Source organism: Cicer arietinum, chromosome 5 (assembly GCF_000331145.2).
Source record: "Cicer arietinum cultivar CDC Frontier isolate Library 1 chromosome 5, Cicar.CDCFrontier_v2.0, whole genome shotgun sequence".
NCBI lineage: Eukaryota > Viridiplantae > Streptophyta > Magnoliopsida > Fabales > Fabaceae > Cicer > Cicer arietinum.
Window position 1 is genome coordinate 16,428,237 of NC_021164.2, and position 7,662 is coordinate 16,435,898.

Below are 7,662 nucleotides of genomic sequence, written 5' to 3' on the forward strand. Positions count from 1 at the left end.
TTTGGAAAATCGTTTATGTTAAAAGAGTATTAAGAATGGGGAATCTCTTAATATTTCTGTTTGCTTAATGTTGGTTGTGAAAATCGTTTAAGTCAAATGAGTATTAAAAATGGGGAATCTTTTAATATCTGCATTTGCGTAACGATTGTTGTGGATGAAGTCTGTGTATGCCCATGCATTTCATTTTGGTAAATTGTGCTGAACCCGTGATAGGTGGCACATTTACGGTTTACGTTTAGTAAGTTGTGCTGACCCGTGATAGGTGGAACCTCGGTAAACTGTATTGGCCTGTGATAGGCGGTACGCTTTTTCTTTTAGTAAATCGTGCTGACCCGTGATAGGTGGCACCTCGGTAAAGTTAAGTGTATGTTTTGGAATTTGGTGATAACATGTTTGATTGCAATACCATTTCGAAACCCATGATGTTGTAGTATTGTGTTATAAGTGTTAAGTGTATGTTTTGGAATTTGGTGATAACATGTTTGATTGCAATACCATTTCGAAACCCATGATGTTGTAGTAATTGTGTTATAAGTGTTAAGTGTTATGTTTTGGAATTTGGTGATAACATGTTTGATTGCAATACCATTTCGAAACCCATGATGTTGTAGTAATTGTGTTATAAGTGTTAAGTGTTATGTTTTGGAATTTGGTGATAGCATGTTTGATTGCAATACTATTTCGAAACTCATGATGTTGTAGCGATTGCGTTATCATTGCTAAGTGTTAAGATGTGGAATTGTGTATGAATGATATTGAATTAGTTTAAGTATTTTTGGAAGAATAAGCAGGGAAATCGATTTCCCAATCGATTGGATGAGTTGCAGGAAGTTCACTATTTTAACCTAATCGATTTGCCAATCGATTGTATAAATATGTCTTTCAAAATCTTTTAAGAAATCGATTTGGAAATCGATTGGCAGAGAGGCAGGAACTCAGCAAAACTGCCAAAATCGATTTGGAAATCGATTTGGCAACACAGGGACTCAACAAAACTGACAAAATCGACTTAGAAATCGATTTGGTCATGCAGGAAATCAGCAGAACTGATCAAATCGATTTGGCAATCGATTGGCTCAGCAGAAGTCCTTATTTTGAGTTAGATAATCGATTGCTCAATTGATTTATCAATGCTTTGGTCAGTTATGTATTACTTGGTTGTTTGAGAACTTCATTTTGATTTCATTTTTAATCGGCAAGCATTACATGAACTTTTAGCATATGAGAAATCTTTTTAAGGTGCATGCTTAGTTGAAAAGTTATTTTGAGCATTTAAAAACATAAATGTTATGTGTTAACTGTTAATTTCGGTTGGTGACCCTTTACAATTATTGTGGAAATCTGGGTTTTGCCCTCAGACGAGAGTCAGGACGATCCTACCGGTTCGTACCCGACGGACGGGAATGGAAATGGGAACGCTTGACTGCTGCTACGTTAGGAGGATCTCACGGGGCGCGTGGAGATCACTCAGGGTGTATAGTTTTTGGTAGGATGATCAGATTAGGTTGATGTATAGGGACTAGACGTCATTCTTTTTGGGTTGGAGTATTTTAATTTGGAAAACTGTACTTATACTAATATTGTCAGTTTGACATCTTAATTGAATGGGTTCCATGTACCATTGTTGTTGTGTAAATGCTTTGGATTTATATTTGGAGAAACTTTTCCGCTGCTTGTAAATTATAATGACTTAATTATTTATCCAAAGGCATTTCCTCGTTTATTTCTCTGTTTTAGTTTAATTTCTTTTGAAAAAAAATACACCTTCGCTTTGAAAAACGGGGCGTTACAAAACACCCCGTGAAAGAGCATTCTATTTTTCAAATTGAATTGCTTGCTGATTTGGTTGATGACACTTACCTTGATATGTTTGCCATTGATTTTCCTTCATTGTCTGGTTTTGATGATACTTATACTTTTGAATTCTGTACAGATACTCAATTGTGCTATGTGTGTGCTGAGATCGAAGCTGCCTTGCAAGTTGATCATTGTGCTGATATCGATATTTCTACTAACATAATTGATTTTGCAGACTTAGCTTCGGCCACTGGTGTTGTACCTTCCATTGAACAACCACCGACTATAGAGCTTAAACCACTTCCTGAAAATTTGAAATATGCTTATTTAGAAGGAAGTGGCAAGTTACCTCTGATTATTTCTGCCAAACTTAAAGATGAACAGGAAGAGAAGTTGTTGCAGATTTTGAGAAAACACAGGAAGGCAATCAGTCGGACCTTGTCTGATATTCCTGGTATTAGCAGCCCATCCATTTGTATGCATAGGATACTACCAGCGGACAGGGTAAAATTAGTCAGGCAACCCCAAAGGCAACTTAACCCATTAATTCTGGATGTTGTAAAAAAAGAAGTGACCGAGCTCTTGCAAGCAGACATTATATACCCCATCTCTAATAGTCAATGGGTGAGTACGGTGCAGGTAGTCCCAAAGAAAACTTCACAGTGGTTAAAAATGAAAATAATGAACTTATCCCCACACGAGTGCCAAACAGCTGGAGGTTATGCATCGATTACAGGAGACTAAACCAGGCAACTAGAAAATATCATTTTCCTTTACCATTCATTGATCAGATGCTTGAACGGTTGGCTGGTAAGTCACATTATTGTTTACTTGATGGTTTTTCTGGTTATTTTCAGATCCATATTGCACCAGAGGACCAAGAAAAGACTACGTTAACTTGTCCTTTTGGCACATTTGCCTATAGGAGGATGCCCTTTGGCCTATGCAATGCTTCTGGCACTTTTCAATGCTGCATGATTAGTTTTTCAGGCGATTTATCAAGGATTTCAGCAAGAGAGCTCTTCCACTGTCAAATTTGCTGCAAAGAGATGTCAGTTTCACATTCGATGACAAATGCAATAAAGCGTTTGATTCTAAAGTTGTTGCAGGTTTGGAATACCCCGAGCCATCATATGTGATTAAGGCACTCATTTTTGCAACCGCACCATGGAAGCTTTGCTTCAGAAGTATGAGGTTGTGCATAGAGTTTCTACACCTTATCATCCCCAAACTAATGGGCTAGCTAAAGTCTCAAATAGGGAAATCAAACAGATCTTAGAAAAGATGGTGCAGCCAAACCGGAAAGATTGGAGCCACCGACTTGAAGAAGCTCTTTGGGCTCATAGAACAGCCTGCAAAACACCAATAGGAATGTCCCCTTATCGACTTGTGTTTGGTAAGTCATGCCACCTCCAAGTAGAAATAGCGCACCGTGCTTATTGGGCGGTCAAGAGTTGTAACCTTGAGATGGAGAAAGCATGTTTGGAGAGAAAGCTTCAATTGCAACAACTTGAAGAGCTTAGAATTGAAGCTTACGAGAACTCTCGCATCTATAAGGAGAAAACTAAGTACTTGCATGATAAGATGATTTGTAGGAAGAAATTTTCCATTCGCCAAAAAGTTTTGTTGTTCAACTCCCGTTTGAAAATTATGGCTGGGAAACTTCGATCGAAGTGGATTGGCCCTTTTGTCGTTACTAACATTTTTCCTCATGGTGTAATGGAAATAAAAAGTGAAAACACCGAAAAAATGTTCAAAATAAATGGACAACGCCTCAAGCTATTCCATGAGAGCTCTGTGCTTGAAGATGCTACCATAGAAGAACTCTCCTTGGAAAAGCCCACCTATGCTGAAGTTTAAACAGGGAGCTCTCTTTCCTTACTCTTTTTTTATACTTGTTACTTTCATTGAGGACAATGTGTAATTTAAGTGTGGGGGTATTATTTAGGATTTTATTTGTTATATTTTAAAAAATAAAAAAATTAAAATAAAATAAATAAAGATGGACATTGCATTGCATGTTTTTTCATCAGATTTTATTGTTGTAAATATTGAGAGTTTGTTTGGACTGACATGATTGGATACTATTTTTGCATTCTTTATAAAATAAATTGGATTAAAATGCTAAATTGTATATCATTTGCGATAAGTCATTAACCTTTGTGAGATTTTTGAGCCTTATTAAGAATGGAATACATTTTTCCATCTTTTTTTTTCTTGTGTGTTATCTCACTCATGATTGCTAGTTAAGCCAAAACTTGACTTGATTCTTGTCTGCATGCATATATTGAAATGATCTAGGTATTTGTTTCTACTTAAGCTACCAGCCAAATAAGTCTACCCTACAATTATCCATTTGTTTAAGCCCCTTTGAGCCTAATTACCCCATTTTTTGTTATATAGCTTATTACAAGTCAAAAAGTGAAAAACAATGAATTGCCTCAATCTTGGGGGATAAAGGAGTTTTTCCTTACATAAGTATAGGAGTGCTCAACTTGTTTTTTTTTTTTTAAATTTGAGGGTTATGAAAAAAGAAAAGAAAAAAAAAAGAAAAAGAAAATATATATATATATATATATATGAGGACAAATGGTTGTGTTGCGAGCAAATAGAGTATGAAAATAAAAGTCAATGATGTTTTGTCGAGTTACTTCTTAATGTTGTTTTTTTCTCTTAATCATTACTCTTTTATCATAGTCTCCTTAGGATTATCTCACCCTTACCTTGGGCACGTTACAACCTAAATAAAGACTTTTTGATCATTATCTGCATGTGTTTCAAATATAGATTATAGAGGCTTGTCAAGCCTATGGTAGTGCTAGCTTTTATGATGTGTTTTGAGTGTAAACAGTAGCTCAAACACTTTGGGAGAATTTTATATCTTGGGAGGACTCTATCACTTATGATGCATTCTGTAGTTAATTTGTCCTCTTGTTTGTCTTGGTTGTGATAACAAAACTATTCATGTTTGCCTTAAGCTAGAAATATTTTTTCTCTCACCACTTTGCATTCATAAGAATATTTTGAATCACATGCATTGTTTTGCTCGGAGTGCAAAAGTTTAAGTTTGGGAGAATTTGATCATAGCATTTGGGCACATGTTTTTAGTTTTTTAGTTTGGTATTTTAAAAGCTCTTTATAGCTTAGATTAATATTTTTAGCTTGTTTCTAAACTTTGGGTCGAATTTGAATTATAATTTTATTATTTGCATTTTAATTTTATTATTTATATTTTCACTCTTTCTCGCTCTGTAGGTCATCACTTGAGCTCTGGATATCAGATTGGCGCATACGAGTAGGCGTTGGAAAAATAAATATCTGAGCTACAACTTTTGTGTTGGAAGAAAAGACCAATTCCAAACTTTGCTGGGTCTAAATTGCAGATTTCCTAATCTGGATTTTTGTAATAATTTTAATTAGCAGGTCACTTGTTTTGAAACCCTAAAGCTCAATATCAAGTACTATATATTGGCAGTTTTGTTTCTTTTCTAAAAACGGAAAAATTAAGATTCAAATTGCTACAAGAAATAAACAATTTTATTTTAATTTCATGGAAGACTAATTTTATAAGATTAATTCACAAGTTCAGAGTTTCATCAACACCTTGAGATTCAGGTTACACCGTCAATTTCGATTCATGATTCTATTCTTGTTTATTTGATTATATTGATATTTTGATTGCTTAAATTGAATTTCAATAGGATTGATTAAATTTATTCGACAAAATTTGGTTTCGATTTCTAATTTAATTAAATTATAATTTTGCGACGCTTGATCGTTAATTGTAATATTTTGATGATTGTGATGCTTAATCCAACCAAAGAAACCAAATTCACATAGGATTGATTACGCTTGTTTGATCAATTCTGTAGTCAAATAAGAATAGAATCACAAATTATAAATTAAACTCATCGATAGAATCTGTGATAGGTCAGAAACTCGAATAAGTGGATTAATCGTTTTGATCATCTGTTAAATCAAAAATCTAAAAACCCCTTTTTAATTTTAATTTTCAATTCGGTTATATTAGCATATCAGAAGTCCTTGCGAAACGATTCGAGTTATTACCTCTATTTACATTTTATCAATTGTATTTGACCCGTGTGCGACAACGGATCAAATTGTACTATAATTGTTTGCGTGTTCTCCTTACTTATACGATACTATTAACATGATTTCAAAACTCACCTCCTTCATTGTTTGTGTTTGACTAGTTATGCCCTAAGTTTGCGAAATCGCAGTTATTATAGGTTAATGAGTCTTGAAGTTCAAATTTGGGAGAAACCCCGCTCTGATAGTTGATAACGAGAATTAAGAGTTGTAATTTGTATTGTACTTTACTTATTTAATTAGAAACGAATTTTTGTATGAAAACCTTATTAGTACTAATAAGTTTTTGGAATTAAATTAAGAAATTATAGTTATGTTAAGTTCATTGAGATTACATTGTTTTCATTGAGAAATAAAGTTGAATTTTTACATGTGTATTTAGAAGAACGTGATATCATAAATTAGTTATAAAAGTATTTATTTTCTTGGAAACAAATTTTCTTATCCGCTAAGAATTTTCTAAAAAAGTATATGTCGCGTCCGGTTTGTCCGTGAAAAAGGAGTCGCCACCAATTTTATTTTTATTAAAGGAAAAATTGGATAAAACCTAAAATAATATTTTTGAACCAAAAATTTGGATTCGGGAGTCGATTACTAGTAGGAAATTATTAACACCCTACGACGTGTTGGACTTTAGTCCTTTGAATCCTAATTTTGACATAATTAACAAACATACAATGTTCATACATTCATATGATAAATCTAATATTTGAATTGAGCAAGATTACAGGAACAACAATCGAATCCTACACACTTGGAACATATTGCTTGGAACACAAGAAATCAACAAAAGTTGATTTTTGACTGAGTAAATCGATTGGGAAATCGATTTCATAACAAGGGTGTAAGGAAACACAACTGTTTGTGATGGTATAATCGATTGGGCAATCGACTGACTAAATTAGAAATGAAAACTGCACAAGTCAGTGGCACCCTGTTTTACAGGCTAATCGATTGACAAATCGATTATACATTTCACAAAGTAAACCTGATTGAAATAAATCGATTGGGAAATTGATTGTACAAGTCACAGTGACACTCCAGTTTTGAGGGTAATCGATTGGCAAATCGATTGCTTAAATACTATTTGCAAAATAACTTTCCCTGTGACAAACACAATCGATTGGACAATCTATTGTGTGAAATTTCAATCAAGTTAAGTTTGGTTGCAATCGATTGGGAAATCGATTGAACTAAACCCCAGGTAAGAACGTTTTCAGACAAATACATACAAATCGATTGGCACGTCGATTAACATCAAAATAGCTGAGTCACTGACTTAAACACAATCGATTGGCAAATCGATTGAAAGAACTTTTTGAAATCACAGTGAACTCTGAGCTTGTGGCCAAATCGATTCTGAATATTTGTTAATCGATTATGAAGACTTAATAAATCGATTACGAAATCGATTGGTATGTGTTTTACTTTGAACATAACATCTGCAATCGATTACGAAATCGATGCATATAAGTCTTAACATAATCACTGAAAAATGATATTTAAAGAATCGATTGGTAAATCGATTGGCTTACGTAGTTTCAAGATTCAAGAAAAACAAGACACACGATAATCGATTGGCAAATCGATTAGACCGGTTTTATTACTTTAAGAAATCGATTGGCAAATCAATTTATTAAGATGTTTTTCAGAAACTATATAAACCGTCTTCAATCATTCTTTCAATAACAATCGATTAAACACTTTGAATATTCTTGATATACAAAAGAACTCTCAATAACACTTGGCTAATAC

General features: G+C 33.9%; 1 pseudogene; it reads left to right on the forward strand.

Moving 5' to 3' along the window:
• LOC105851250 (uncharacterized) overlaps positions 1-7,662 on the forward strand; it is a 49,242-nt pseudogene that overhangs the window by 3,143 nt on the left and 38,437 nt on the right.